Below are 13,976 nucleotides of genomic sequence, written 5' to 3'. Positions count from 1 at the left end.
GCCCCTCCATGCCAGAGGGCAGCAGAGGCCATGGATCTGCCCCTGGCCTACTGGCCTGCTTCCTGCTCCTCGGGGCCTGCAGGCCTCCACTGACGATGCAGCCCAAGCTGCCCACTTCCCACCTCTTTCCAAAACACCAGCAGGCTCTGGGTTTTTTTTAACCTGAAGCCCACCTGCCCCAGAGGAGGGCAGAGGCAGGCAGGGAGCAGACCCGCAGGCGCCAGACTACCTGGGTGCCCGCAGGCCACTGGCCACCGCCAGGGCAGGCAGTGCCTGTCCTCCCAGGGCAAAGCTGCTGGGGACTGTCTCCTCCTCGGAGCAGCTCCGCTCCCAGGCAGGGTGGGTGGGAGGGAAGGGGCTGGATGCAGTAGGGAGGGAGGAGAGGAGAAAGGAAAAGGGAGGAGGGAGGAACTCCTCCTGCCAGACACTTTTGCAGTTTTTATAAACAACGGAGACACTGAATCAGGCAGGACAGGTTAGAGACCTGCAGCAGGGCAGGGTAACCCACTTGGTACCACATGTACTGTGGTACCCACAGCAATAAGGGACTCAATCCATAAAGTAGTTCAGCATTGACAGGACATTATAGGCCACATTCTGTTCTTACTTTCCATAGTTTCTACTACACCACGACATCCAACAGCAGACCTGTGCCACCCAGACATAGAAAGCCTTGGCAGTTACCTGAAGAGATGCTGATCTCTCAGGAGTCAACCCTGGAAAAAGTAAAGGCTCAGCTGGCAATTGCAGAATCTGCCTGCAATCTCTGCAGCTGTCCCCCAACCTGTGCACATGAGCCCAGCTTTTGCCTGCACGAAAAGATCCACGTGGAGGCACTGCACAGTGTGGTGCAACACTTGCAGGTGCCTGCTATGGTGTAGATGCTCAGGGCCCACAGGCCAGCACTTCTCTCTGCGGAAGATTTTCCAGTGGTTTCCTAAAAGAATTTTAAATGATTTCATTGATTCAGGCATGTTTCAAGGCTCCAACATAATGCTCATGTTCAGAAGAAAAACAAGGTGTCCTTTTCTTCCATCAGGTTTTCCCATTCTGCTCCCAGTACCTTCGTCACTTCACTCCTGAGTATATCTGGGCTGCAGGAGAACTTACTTGTCACGAAGGACAAGTGTATGCCTGAAGGTCAGGAACAGCATCCTCTTAGTGACCAATTTATGCAAGCATGGCTGGAAATGGGACCATCAAGGCACCGAGCCAAGAGCATCCTCTAGAGTAATCTGGTCCCTGTTGACCTCTGAACTCCAGGAGAGATTTGGGCTCTACCCAAATGATCCCTTCTCTGGCTTTTCCTATGATGCTGTCAGACTGTGCCTGTGCAGCACACAGGATTCAATTCAACTGATCCAGCTGCCACTGAGTTGGTAGAAGCTTTTCTGCCCCTTTCTGCAGCTCTACATGCACACACAAACCTGTCTTTAAAGGAATAACCCTGAAGTTGTGGTCAAGCATTCCACATTTAGAAATGCCAAAATTAAGGGTTCAGAGACTTTACAATTAGGAATGTCTGCCATCATCATTTCCTTTCCCACCTGTCACTTCTGGGTAAGCTAGATTTTGTCTTGGTTGGGTTTGTCTTCCTAGAGGACTCAGAGCTTCCAAGGGGAAGAGAATTCACTAGGTCATTCAGTATGCCCACTATTATAGTGTTGCAGTGATTATTTACCTTCCTTGTTGAAAAAAAAGTCCAAAAAACAAACAAAAAACAATCTCACTCTTACTCTGACTTTGTTTACAAATTTCACTTTTTTCCTCTCCAGCTCCACAGCCAAAAAGCTGCTTGTGCAACTTTAATTCAACCTTCTCTGTATTATGAACACATAGTACTTTAATAACATCCTACTTTCTCCACAGGGCCCCAGCCTTCATTCAGTCTCCGCTAGCAGCTAGTAGACACTTTGTTTTCTCATCACTGCTCTACATGCTACTTTGTGCCTCTTTTCTGCACAGAAACACAGAATTTTTCATTTCCTTGCTGTTCTTTCTCTGGTGCTCAGAACTAAGGTACCCAGTTGCTTCCCAGCCCTCAGAGTCAATCCCCAGTTTTTGGCTTCCAGTCTCCATCTGTTTTCCTAGTCAGACTCAGGCTCAGTGCAACCTCTCTCAGTTTCATTCATGGTGACCTAAATTCCACCCTGCCAGCTCTCACCTACCGACTCCTTGTCCTGATCTATCCCTACCAGTCTTACACTTTAAGGTCTGTCTCCTCTCTTCTCTATTTGAATAAGGCTGCCTTGCCTTCCTGGCTGCCTTGCCTGGCTACGTGCTGCCCATCATAAACACCAGAGATGCTTGACGTCAGCTTGGGCAGCAGCAGCCTAGTGAGAAAATGTCCAGCCTAGTTAGAAAACTGCAGCCTCAGTTTGGCTCCCAAGTGGCTTATCTTCACCGGACCAGGCCCTTCCTCGCTCAGCGCCCAAGCAGTCTTTCAGTTCTCACTCAGTGAGTTGCGCAAGGCCCGTTTACCGCACGCCATCCAAACCTTGAGCTGAATACAGGACAGCACATACCCAGGTGCCTCCCCAACATCAGTGAATCCATGGCGGTGGTGAGCTCTCACAGCACACTACCCTCAGTGGTATCCCAGGAGAAGTTTTCAGTTTCCAGAGTGACCAACAGCAGTGTGTCGCCAGGCTGCATCCAGAGCAGGAGAAGCAGTCACCCACCACTGTGGGCTTCAAAGGTACTTCCTGATGCCACCGCAGGGCCCAGACTCAGCACAGCATGGTCCTGAGGGGAGTGTGTTTTAGTGGGCTTAGATGCTGCTTTCCCTCATTCTCCTCAGCCTAATTCCTCTCTTGCCTTTTCTTCTTTCCCAGTCCCAGGTTCTTTTCTTTGCTCACCTTTGGCTCCAGATTTTACCCTTCCCAGAAATCCAGTGCTGGTCCTACATCCCAGCTCCCCACCCATCAGTGCCATGTCTTGGTTTCTTACCCATTTCCATAGTTAGATCCCCTTTCCTCCTCATTTCCATTTCTCACCTCAGATCAGGCTGCTTTCCCTTCTTACTTCCTGCAGCCTGTGTAGCAGCTGGGGAATTGGTGACAGGAGAGAAACAGTGTTTTCCTGCATTTTGTAACTCACAGCTTTTGCTCATCAGGAGGAGGAGGAAGAATTGCCATGAAGGTCCACTCAGAGCGTGGGCCTGTGCTGGAACATGCTCGGTGCAAACAGCCTTTTCCCTGAGTTTAGCCGACAAACCCAAACAAGTCTCTCCTTGGTAGATACTATCACAGGTTTTTGGAGGTTTTATGACAATCAGATCTAGGCTATTTTCGCAGAAGTGGCAAACTGTACATCTGTGGAAATTGCCTTCCTAAACAGCAAGTCAATGAAACAGTTTAACAAAGTCTATTGAAAAATCATGTACCATGGGACAAACTGTTGTGACAAATCAAACAGCTCAAGTGCTTTAGTGGAAACGTTTAAAAACCCTGCAAAAACCAAGTTCAACCTGACACGGACCTACTGACCTGAGATATACTTCAGTATGAAGGGTTCAAATATGGGACTTATAAACTATTGAAAAGGCGAAAATGGAAGTGTCAGGCAATAAATCTGTGTTATTTCTTGATAGCCACCTGAACTTTCTATAATACATTTTCTTAGCAGCTGAAGCTTTTTGAGGACATCCATGTCTTAAGCTAGCCTCTGCATGTGGGTTTTTGTTGGTGTTTCTTAGTTTTTTTGGTTCTGTTTTGTTTCTTTTTAAGATGCCTTAGTTTATAAGTCACATCTTTTGGTGAAAAAACAAAATTTGTTCTGACTCTCCTGATCTCCACTCTGCTGCAGCCGTTCACACTCAGCAATGACCTCAGAAATTACAGGCAATTAATTCTGCCAGCTGCTTTCCTGTCTTGCAGTTCTGTTTAGGAAATGCTTTGCCATGTCAAGCTCTTTTGGGTATCTTTCCATTGCCCAAAGACAGGCCCTGTGGCCCTCACATTGAGTTGTTTTTTTGCCCACCTCCAGCGGTCCTAGAAAGGACTTTCCTTAACTGAAACCAAATATTCTACCTACTCTTTTCTGAAAGGAACCAATGTAAACTGATTGCTAAGCCTGCAAGGCTGCCACTGACTTTTCCTAGGACAAGAACATTTATTTATCTTCTCCTGAGATATACAGCTCAGCTGTGCAAACAATGAACACTTCTGAGCAATCTAATAAACCTGCAATTAACATCCAAGAATTGTTTAATGGAGAAGGCTGAGTTATTCTTACAGTCATAAGAGAAAGAAAGGAGTGTAAATGATACTTAACCCGGAACAGCCAGCTGAGAGAATATGGAAACAGCAAAGTTACTGGAAAAATGGCCTAGCAATTTAGAGCAGGCCTTTTGTTTATAATTTAGAGGTGCAATGATTTGTTGGCTCAATGATTTGTGTGAACACCCTCTGTGGATCTGGATCTATCTGTGACTCTTTCTGTCCCCACATGTTGCTGTCCTGGAACTCAAAGCTCTGGCTGAGACCCTATACCTTCCACTTAAGTTTAGGCACAGTAAATCATGCAGCCATGGTCACGCAGCAAACACTGAGGAAATGGTTTACAGATCTCCACACCCTATCCTCTCCATCCCTTTCCTGACTGCTTGGAGCCTCTCAAATCCCTCTCTGTCTCTCCAAAATAATTGCAGCAAGATGTCCTTTCATCGTGTAGAAATACTGCATTTGCACACTGTGCTTCTGCAGCACTTCTGCACTGACTTCCAGAGGGAGTACCACAGCAGTGCACAGTTGGTTGCAGGCTCTGCAGCATTTTTCAGTGATGAAGTGACCCTTTATTCATCAGAACTGGTAACACTGATCTACAGGCTTTGAAGGTTGTGGATGCTGGTATGAATATATAGGAGCTCCTTTGACTGGTAAATGGCAAGCCAAATGTGTTTGAAAATTAATTTCCCTAAGATTAGCACTAAGCCCTAGCAATTTACTTATCATCTTTGTTTCATAAAGTTTTGCCATTCTTAACATTCCTATTCCTTGCATGGGAATCTCTGCTCTTAACTAATAAAGACTGATATTCAGTACACTCCTGTAATTTATGCACTATGATCAAGACAGAGGTTCCTTTTGTCATATTGTCAGCATCAGAAGCTGTACCCCTGAGACCATGCTGCACACCACATTTTGCTATACTCACTCTAAGAAGGCAAAAGGCAGAAAATTTGGAGACTGGAGAGAATGGTGAGGCAGCAAGGCTGACAGTACTTAGTGTCTCTGAAGCTTCACAGATATGAAGGTAAGGTTTTCAAGGGTCCCATGTAATTCAAAGTGCTGTGACTTTTAATTGACACAGAAAGATCTTAGGGCACAGACATAGGTGTTCAGATCTGTCACTTTGTTTCTAGTGCCCAGATATCATTAGCACTGCTATAAAAGAGCCGTGAACTGGAAGAGCAATGCGGACATTGAAATGTAAATAAGTACACAATCATCTCACTTGGCTCCAGGATCCATTACCTACCCCCACTGACTTTTGATCTAGCAGAGGGCTTAACAAAGCAGGGCATAAGCATGCAATTATTATAGATGTGTTTACCCTACAGATGTATCTGGATGGCCTGGCAACTTGTGTTGTAGGAAGGATACGGGATAATTTACCATAACAAAGTCAAGTATGTGTTGTTCCTCTAAACTCTGCTTTATTGGCCTCAGATCCTTATCTCCTTGACACTCCAGAGTGGTGCCTTATGGCTGCTGAAGTGCCTTGAACTGGGCTTGCATTATGGGAAATCCCAAGAACTGGAACGAGACTTCTTGCAATGAAAAACACTCCATGGGGAAGTAGAGAGGCTCTCAACCACACCCTGGAAAATAACTCATGCTAAACTGGACCAACCTCTACACAAGTCTGAACACCTTCAGTTCTCACAGAAGTCCAGTCACTCCCACTTACTTAGGTTTGTCTCCATGTCTTTGCTATACACTCCCAGGAATGTGCTGTCCTTTTCTACACATTTCACTCTCTCTGCTTACTTTGATTATTTTTAATGTTGGGGAAAGTTTCTGATTCATCACTGCCTGGAGCTGCCTATGTATCCACAATGCTGATTTCCTAGTCCTGCCTCCCTGGTGCACTTTACTCCTGGAGGAGAGACACATGGGAATGCAGTCTCATGCATCTTGTGGGCTTTCTGCTCTTCCTGTTCAGCTAAGATGGTGGCATGTATCTTGTGGACACAACCTACCCAAATCCCGCATCATCTAATGCTAGTGGAAAGACTCCCAATGACTTTGACAAGCTAAAAGGGAGCTACCACCCCATTTCACTGATGTGAGGTAACTGTATTCACATAGTTTTTACTAACTTTGTTGAATTCAAACCAGAAGTGCATTCTGACGGACCATTCATCCCAAGCCACATTCATCTTTGCTTTGACTGATAAGGCTTCACATCCTAATCCATATGAAGCTGCTTGAGACATGGATCCATTCCATGTGGGCTTTTCTTTTAATTTGCCCAGGTCCCCTTTGATCTTGTGAATCTCTGTATTTAATTATGTGAGTTGAATGAGCTATCATATCTCCTGCTGCACTTTTCTCTTTTTTTTTCTTTTTGGTCTAAGGAAGGAGTGCAATTCTTGGAAGCACAGCTCTTTAATTTTTATACGCAGCTAGTACAAAAGTAAACTCACCTTCAATTGTTCCTCATCTTTGACGCATGAGTAAACGACTGGCAGGAGAAGGAGAACATTATGAAAAGATGCTTCTAGATAAATAGATTCACTAGCCTAAAAGGGCCCTTGTGATTATGTGGGGCACATAGGCCTTGGTGGTATTGCTCTGCCACTTGTAGTCAGAGCATAAATGTAGTACTTTATACTTCTTCTTGGCTGCTGAAAATAATACAAAAAAATTTTTTTAAATCAACAAGACAGAAAGAATCAAGAGACACAAAGAAAAGCCTACTCTACACCCCAAACAAGCAGTCCAGAGCATGGAGGGAGAACAGAGGAACTGTATTGTTGCAGTGAGCCAAACAGGTAAAGGAGTGTGATACAGCAGAAAATGAAGCTGGAAAATATTCCTCTTATTGCATCTGTCTTTCTCTGGCTTGTTGCTGTCTGGCTAGACTGTGAATTTGACTTCTTCTACCTCGCATACTCTGGGATGCACTGACAGTAATATGTGTGGAGTAATATGTGTGTTAAATTATCATGCAGGCAGGTGAGAACTCAGATCTTTGGGCTCCAGTGAGATAGAAATACTCCTTGGAACCCTTGGGTCAGTTTTATGGCTCCTTTGTACCACCAGAACATTAAGAAGACCAGCTGCCTTGAGGATTTGGCCAAATAGGTTGGACTCTGAGTTACAGAAGCAGCATGTTTCAATATGACAACTGTACTCCTGAGTTCACCTCTGAGTAGGATCTTCAGAGGTGGTCCAGGGGCACAGCACCCATCCTTTAGCAACAGAATTATCGCTCCCAAATCCCCAATAGGCAGTGCCAGGCCCCCACATTTGAGCTAGAACAAGCTTCCTAGATACTATATCCTGTATATATGCAATAGTATGGCACTCCAGCTGGATTTAAATACTCTGTTCCTTTGCTTATTAGCTAAGCTAGTCCCATTTTCAGATTATTTATTTTTAATCCCAGTCTGTGGGGAACTGAGCCTTTACAAGGCTCTGCTGTGGGCCAGCTGCAAGACTGTTTCATGATATATGCAGCAGCTCATACTTGGCAAATCTATCAGCTGGGATTCAGACACCAGGAGGACCACCTTTACCTGTGCCTGTGTCTTTGAGCCACCACTGAACAACAGACTTCTTGTGTCATCCTAACTCACAGTAGCAATTAACATGGTTCCCTAATGCACAGAACCAAAATCTGTATCTAAATTTAGGGGTTTGGTATTAGCTATGCATGCTATAGCTCATTAAAAATGGATAGTAATTTTAAGCTCTGACACATAAGTAGGAAAATATATTGCTCAATATGCACAAAGTACTGAAATAAAATATCCATTATCTGCATGCCATTGTTTCAGCAGAGTATTCTGGAATGTGGTGGTGATTAAAACAGCAAGATTTTGTTGGCCTGCCACAGACTGTCCCTGTTGTTGGGTTATGCTTATAAAGCTATTACGGAGGTGAAGGAAGTGAGGTCAGTGAAGCGGCTGACCATCCTGCTGCATACAGCAAGTCTCACGCCACAGGAACGGGGCTTTGTACAAGGGAACAATCTAACTTGACTGTTTCTCTTTCCAAGGTCGTACTGAAGAGGAGTGTAGGAGTGCTGGAAAGCGGCCAACTTCAGCATTCACACAGCAAACATGAAACAATCATAGGTACTAAAGAGAGTTGTACTGTGGACTCCCAGGAAGAGCGAACTTACAGACTGGCTTGTTTCTGCACAGGCACTGCAACAAGCAACACTGCAAGGCCACAGCAGTGCCCAGTGCCACAACCCTGAAGGCAGACGGCCTCTCACACCAAGCATTCTCCCCATACCTGAACATTTATTTACAAGATCAGCTTTCTTAATGAGGCCCCACTATCTAAATCTGACACTTACATGTTTCCTTTCAGATGAAGCAAGTCGGTTGCTGTTCTCTTTTGAATGTATCATCTCATGGAGAGAAAATGATGTGTTGTTTTGTTGGTACGTGTTTCTTCTAGATCTTTGCAACAGGTTCAGTGTATGAGGAAAACCCATATCCAAACATTTCAGCAAACTCTATCCCTGTGTGTGTGAAGGTTTGTAAAAATGATAGTATAAAAAGGCACAGATAAAGTAAATTGGAAATCACACTGATATATATGTGCAAAAACACAGTGCTCGTTTATCTGTTGTGAATTCACTTTTTTTTAGACAGACTGCTTACAAATGTGTTTCTTAACAACTGTGAATCGTGCATGAACCAGTGTTACTGAAAGAAAAACAAAAAAGATGCCTTATGTGCTCTAACAGGATTTACACTGTTATTGAAGCTCAGTTAGCTGACTCACTATTGTAGCTTGCTACCAAGAAAGTATCAAAGTGATCTATGGGATATACGGCAAATATCTACGCCGCTCAAAGTATGAATTCTGCAGCAAGTGAGGGTGCATGATGAGCAAGTGAGAGTGTACATGGGGTGTGCACAAAACAAGCAAAATTGGCTTCTCCAAAGAATTTTTGTTTTGTACCAACAATTCAGTCACACAAAAGACATCATTTACCAAACACAATTCCTCTAATAATCCTCATACAGCCTGAGTCTCCTCTTACAGTAACTTGCTAGGCAACAGGTCTGTGCGAACAAACATAGGAATCTTTATTAGACCGTTATTAAATCCTCTGTTTATACACCCAAATGTCCATTCTCACTGAATCCTTTGCAAAATCTCATAATCTGTGATTGCTATGCTCTAGACTCATCCACATCATCCTTGGTGCTGCAGACTAATTGACCAATTAGTGACGTAAGCTCATCCGGTAACCTAGGAGATCAGGAGGCAGTATTTTAGATGAGCATTAGAATATTCAGAGACGTTTTTTGAGATTTGTTTTTTGGTTCTGTTTAACATTTTACCATATCAGCAGATTTGCAGTATGACTAATTAAAGCTAGGCAAGGCTGGCACCATCTATCCAGTAATATAACCACCATTATCATAGTACCTTGGTACCTTAAATTCATGGTAAGCTTTCAAGATTCCTGCAAAGTAGGGCAGCATTGTCTGTACACAGGAAATGCTGCTGCTCATAAAAATTAAGTGACTTGCTCATAGTCACTCAGTGGGTGGAGAAGCTCAGAGCTAGGAATCAAACCCAGATTTTCTGATTCCTAGCTGAATGCCTAAAGCCAGATGACCATCATTCTGTTCTAGCAAACTCCTTCCACTATTTGTGCTATGGAGAACCAAAGCTTCCAACACCATTTCTTTCCAATGGTCTGAGAAATCACTCAGTCTGTAGATACAGGTCATGGTGATATTGTCAGGGTATCTGGCTTTTGCTATGTTAATATGAAATGTTAATATAAATCATGTAAAGACATGGTGTATTGACCCAGTTCAGTGACAGGTATAGCAATCGCTGGATGAAAATGGTTTATAGCTCTGTAAAGCATCCAAGTATGCAAACAGCATTATAAAATCATTCACTATTATTTATTTAGTCAAAATTCTTTTTCTGTAATTTTGTTTGGCCTGAACTATTTTGATGCTGAGGCTGAAAAATAAAGAAGTCTAGAAGTTTGCAATAAAAGCAGTACAGAACTGATTTTTTACTGAATAAAGCTTATACTCCCCACTACCTTACTGCAAACCACTCTTGCCAGCACACACTCTACCAACATGTAGCAATGTCACAGGAAGGGGGCCTTAAGTTTTGCTGATTAGATTTCATTCCATGTGGTAGAATTCATTTCTATAATGCGATAAACCCAGAAAATGAACAAATGGAACTTTGAAGGTAATTTAGCTGTCTGTGATAAGACTCCTGAAGATGATACAAAACAATGTCAAGTAAAGCCACTTCACTACCAGCAGTCCTGTTACATCAGCCAAATGCTTAGACTGGGCTAAACCATACTTCTCAAGCCAAATGTCTTCAGTTCAAATCAATATCCATTGTTTATCATAAATAGCAGCTTTGATTCTGAGAGATATTTTCTGGGTGTTTGTGTATTATGAGCAATTTGCAGAAGGATGAAGGGAACTCTGAGGAGTGTTGGCAGATTAAGAAATGAAAGGAAGGTAATGAAACATTTTTCTTATCCAGCAGCTATTCAGATACTCACTCAGCAGTGGAACACGTTCTGTGCATTGTCCATGTTTTACCTTGTCATTTTGCTAATGTTTTTATTGATTTTTCCAGTGAATGAACATTTGACTGTTTTCTCTGTATTATTAACCATACAATAGCACAGAGCAATTGAGACCAGTGTTTCCTGTATTAGATGCTGCACATACTACCTGAAGAGACATTCCACTGTCCAGAGCTGTTACAGGCAGCCTACTCAAGGAGGAAGAAGCAGGGAAAGATTAAAGAGAACATGAATGCCAAGATCCATGCCAAACCTGTGTGCAATATTCACCTTTCCTGAGCCCCAGGCAGCTTCTTAATTACTTCTCAGCTTCTGTAAACTGCATGTTCTTCTGAGTCATTAAAAATTACACAAATAAAGATTAGTATTATTTAATGATGACATTGCTTTTGCATCTCCTCTCAAGGACTGTCAAACAGGTTTCACAGTTAAAAATGTCCTTTTTATATAGCTAAGGTGGAAGGGAATGGAGGCAGGGGGAGATCATAGGCACAGTTGCATTGAGCTGTGGTAGGAAGGAACTCCAGAGCACACGGAGCTCCCAGTAAATCTCTCTCTTTAGGTATTGTTAAATTTAAATAAAGTCTTGGTCAGGATGACTTCTTAGTTTAAGGGTTGCACATTTGGGGCTTAATATGTTCAATAAAACATTACATTTAGTACATACTCATTCCATATCAGATGTTCCCCACTTTTTGCCCATGGTTAGAGCCACAGTGTTTCCTAGACACTCTGCAGTTGCACAAACCACTTCCCCTCCCATGTGCAGTGATAGCAGTTGCATTCATAGAAGAGTTCTAGTAGGAACTGCCATGGGTCACAGTTTATCTCCATTGATTTGTACCAAAGAAATGTAACGACACGGCTGTATACTTTTTCAAAGATTGCAGTTCTGACCTGTTCTCATTACTTACTGCAAGTGGGAGACGTGTATTAAACTGAGGTGACGTTCTTTCTGTTAGGCTGGAACCACTGACTTTGCAATCTCATTAACTTGCAACTAGATGAAAACCACAGTCTCAGAGACAATAAGAACATAAAGTGCCATTGCAGGGCCTGATCTAACTCCTATTAAAATCTATGGCAGCATTTCCATTGACTTCAATAGTACACTACAAGTGACTCTGATTCTAAGCTGTCCGTAGCACCTGTCTGTTCCTACTGGTAGCTGCTGTTTTATTAAACATGCTGACCATCCACCACCCCAATGCACACAGATAATGCCACATGTCACAGAAATACAAGGATATTACTGCTTAAGCTAGCGTGTAAAATGACTGCATGATGTAATGCTTGAATACTCACATCTCAGGCTGCTTCACGGGTCTTCAGAAGTAACCATGCATAGAAGAAAGGTGAAGTTCTACCAGTAGATGTGAGTAGCAGCCAGCCCTCCTTGTAAATATGGCTTCAAACCTGTGGTTTTGTGAAACAAAGCTGAAGGCAGGATGCTGTTCTGAACCCATGATTGGCCATAGAAACTGGTAATAAGCCACAAGGTTATGGATTGCAGCTGTTTTGGCATTCATTTTATGGCTAGAGATAGATGAACTTGTCACTGGACTAGAAGCAGACACTTCCTCATGAAGGACCAGTCAGCTGAGTGCAACAGAAAACATTTTAGGCTGATCAGTGACAGACTTTTGCAATTACAGCTGTTGATTAAAATTATAAGAGACTTCAGAAATTCACTAGCCCAACCATATAGATTAAATCTCACAACTTCTGCTAAATCAGTGCTATGAAAACAATAATATAACTAATCATTCACTGTTTTCCTTCCATGGTGCATCTGGATATTGAAAAGGTTTGAATAATGCCACCTTCAACTTATCCACAGAATAGGGCTGCCTGCATGACAATGGAGTCTTCTCCCATGCTGCTCTTCCAGGACTTCTGACTTACAGAGGTCTGCCCATCCAGGAGTGCACAGAGATTGGTAACTCATTTTACAAAGGTGCACACATACCTAACTACCAAACTCCTAACTACCATCCTGAACCATATCTCTAGGGATAGAAAAACCTCATCTTCTCCAAAACTACTCTTGTATTTAAATATTCAAAAGTACTGTGGAGAAAAACATCAATACCTCATTGACAAGAGCTTCTCACTACCTGGGAAGGAAGAGTGTGTGATCATACAGAATCCTCACCGTCTTCCACGAGAAGCAAACATGGCCACCAGGAATGGCAGGAAGTCTTAGCCCTAAGCTTTACCATTTTGTGCTGGATTGTACCAATGGTAGGCTGAGTTCACTGCATGATTACGCTGCTTTCCATCACCTAAATCAGGACAGAGGGCTTCCTAGTGCTAGAAGTCCGTATTAGTGCATGGATGCTTCTAGTAGGGTCCAGAAGACTGCTAGTGCATCCTTAGCAGTGAAAAAATCTCTTAGGTATGGAAAGATGCTGAGGCATTACACTGCACACCCTGTACAGTTACTCTGCTAAACAGGTCCATGTAGAGTCACTGGCAAAAGACAGGACAGCCTGCCCAGTTCCTAAAGGCTAAACAATCCAGATCATAGCCGGACCAACTGGCTTTTGCACTTCTCTCCACCAGGGAGAATGGCTCTGCCTGCACCTGCTGGTTTTCACAGCAGAGGACGGTCAGGAAGAAAGAAAGGTGGAAGCAACAGTTGGATCTATAGTACAGTCACCCATTCTCCTTTATTCTATCACTTTTTTAATCTTTCCCAGTGAACGCACAGTGGCTCACACTGCCAGATTTAGATAGTTACACTTCCCCAGACATAAGTAGACCCATTTAGCTGTACAAATATTCAGACACAGAGGTAGCATTAAAGACACGGCAAATGAAAAACTAGACAGCACGGTAGGGCCAAAACTGAATGCCAAGCTGCACTTTCTCTTTGCTTCCCTCATTTTGTGTCATGAAAGCAGCAAAAGACAAGGCTAGGCTCCACTCACACCCCAGGGAGAACAGCAATGTGGACACTTTGTCTGACTTCTCCCATGAATGAATTTTCTCAACCCATGTAGAAGCCTTCTTTTTTAGGTGTAGGGAGATAATTTGCATCTCCTTACCTACCAGCATGCGTGATTGTAGGCTGGGCTGCTGACCTGTGAGAACATAATATCAACTTTTATCTTTTCACTGTTGCCTTGAAGGATTTTTAGTTCACAAATCAATGACCCAGACACACTGGGTAACATAGCTTCTAAAGAAATTCCTCATGA

This window comes from Apteryx rowi, unplaced genomic scaffold, assembly GCF_003343035.1.
Source record: "Apteryx rowi isolate R43461 unplaced genomic scaffold, aptRow1 scaffold_387, whole genome shotgun sequence".
Classification (NCBI taxonomy): Eukaryota; Metazoa; Chordata; class Aves; order Apterygiformes; family Apterygidae; genus Apteryx; species Apteryx rowi.
This window is presented reverse-complemented; position numbering follows the sequence as displayed.